This window comes from Engraulis encrasicolus, chromosome 5 (genome assembly GCF_034702125.1).
Source record: "Engraulis encrasicolus isolate BLACKSEA-1 chromosome 5, IST_EnEncr_1.0, whole genome shotgun sequence".
Lineage (NCBI taxonomy): Eukaryota > Metazoa > Chordata > Actinopteri > Clupeiformes > Engraulidae > Engraulis > Engraulis encrasicolus.
Window position 1 is genome coordinate 8,784,747 of NC_085861.1, and position 2,500 is coordinate 8,787,246.

Here is a 2,500-nt window from a genome sequence, read left to right on the forward strand (position 1 = left end):
GAATGTCTCTTGCCACAATTGACCCTGCGCTACCACTTTGTCGCGCTGTCAGCCACGTTTTCCACGATCATTGTGACTGAATAAGTAAATAAATTACATTTTATATCATTATAAATTGATTGTCTGAGCTACCAAACAGCGATACAGCACAAAGATTGTTCACAGCGTTAGTGCCTGAAAACAGCCAAAGGCGTTACTCTAATAGAGCCAATTTCAGGCAGCACGAACAGCATCATGTGCAGAGCACGCTTACAAATCCTTTGACCTTTCAGTCTCTCACACACACTCTGACTCTGACTTTGCCTGTCTGCAGTCCAAAACACAAGTAAACATGCACGCTCAGCACTCACACGCACACACACACACACACACACACACACACACACACACACACACACACACACACACACACACACACACACACACACACACACACACACACACACTGCATTCACACAATGCATACACTCACGTCTCACACACACGCACACATAGACATGCTTGTTGATTACTCACAAATCATAGTTGATATGCCTTCCCCAAGGGAGTTAAGACCGTTAAATGGCACAGCATGACAGATTTAGTGAGTTATTTGGGAGTGTGTAAGGAGTGGAAAGCGCATGAGGCTTATCAGCTGTATACTGCCCTACCATTTCAGAACACAGTATCCTGAAAATGGTCGAAAATGAGTTTAAATACCGTCTTTTTCTTATGTTTAAAAAGTTTGGTCCAACTTTGTCCCGTTTCAGAAAAAAGCGATAAAAAACGATTATGCTGAGCTTTTTTGTTATAAGAGGTTACGTCGTACTAGCCAGGAACGCAGTATATCACGTAATATACTGCACTTCTCCATTGAAACCGTGGTTTCACGCAGGTCCTTGGGGGGGGGGGGGGGGGGGGGGGGGCTAATTTCACGCAGCATAAATGCAAAACGGCAAAACAATGACTACAGAATGACATTGGCACATGGAGAATCTACAGGCCTGCATTTCAGCCATTTATATTTTGAGAATTTTTTTGAAGAAAAGATTTTTTGGGATTTTACCCATGACACATAGTAGTACATTGTCATTTATAGAAAAAAGGCAGTACAGTGAATCTTCTGTTTACAACAAAAAAGATTTCATTCATCCCTCATGCAGGGGTCTATGCAATGAAAAAAACAGAAATAGGAGCACAGATAAGAATATTGGAGCACTGTGAAATTGTTAACACACAGAAAAAACGTGTCTAAGAGAGTAGACTAGGCCTATGCCTTTTCTCACACACATATAGGCGTACACATTCTACATGAAAGTGGGAGCCTTATTGCCCTAAGTGGCCTGTCCACATATTTGAAGGAGTTATTTGGGAGTGTGTTTGCGGAGTGTAAGTAATGCGCGCGAGGCTGCTTAGCTGGATAGCTAGGCCCACTGATGCTTTTGTCCAGGCCCAGGACAAGGTCATCTGAAAGGGCCCCCCACCCAATACATATAATGAAATGAACCCAAGAATGGGCCCCCTCTCCCTCTCTGTAGGCCCGGGCAGGGTACGATTTGTAGCAGGGAATGGGGAGATTCCCCCCCCTTCTGGTTCTGATATCATGATTGTATACATGATTTTGATCACACTTTTATGTAATTCCATTGATATTGCTTAAAATCTGAAAAATATCCTGCCTTCTGGTTTTCCGACAAATTTGCACCCTGAGACTACTGACCCCTTTGCCCCGACCCTGTCAGACAGCCTCCCTCTCTGTGTATGTTTGGGGCCTAATGTGCTGTGTGTTTACTCTGGAAGGGGAGCCGTATCGTATCGCAGCTAACTGGCTGAGACGTTTGACTCCCCCAGAAGGTTATGATGTCATCCTGATGGATTCTATTCTGCTAGAGTCATTAGCTCAGTCTATGGGGAGATGCCATTTTTTTCACACACAATGACCGCGCACACACACACACACACACACACACACACACACACACACACACACACACACACACACACACACACACACACACACAGTAATTACACTAGTGCGTGTGAATGCACACACACACAGGCGCACGCACGCACACACACACATACAGACACACACACACACACACTAATGTGTGTGAATACAAGCACACAAAATGTGCACGCCCACACACACACACACACACACACACACACACACACACACACACACACACACACACACACACACACACACACACTCTATGCAGAAACAAGCACAACGACTGAGTTATGGAAAGAGAAAGAGAGCTGTGTGTGTGGAGAAGAAGAAGAAGAAGAAGAAGAAGAAGAAGAAGAAGAAGAAGAATATAGTATAACAAAATAGAAGGTACTTCATTGAGATTACATAAAGTGAAAGTAGCTGATATAAGGCTTGGAAGAAAGAGGGGATTCAGTGGATTCATTTGACACTATATCTTTATATTCATCTCTCTGGTAATATTATTGAGCTGAAATGAGAGCGAAAGAGAGAGAGAGAGAGAGAGAGAGAGAGAGAGAGAGAGAG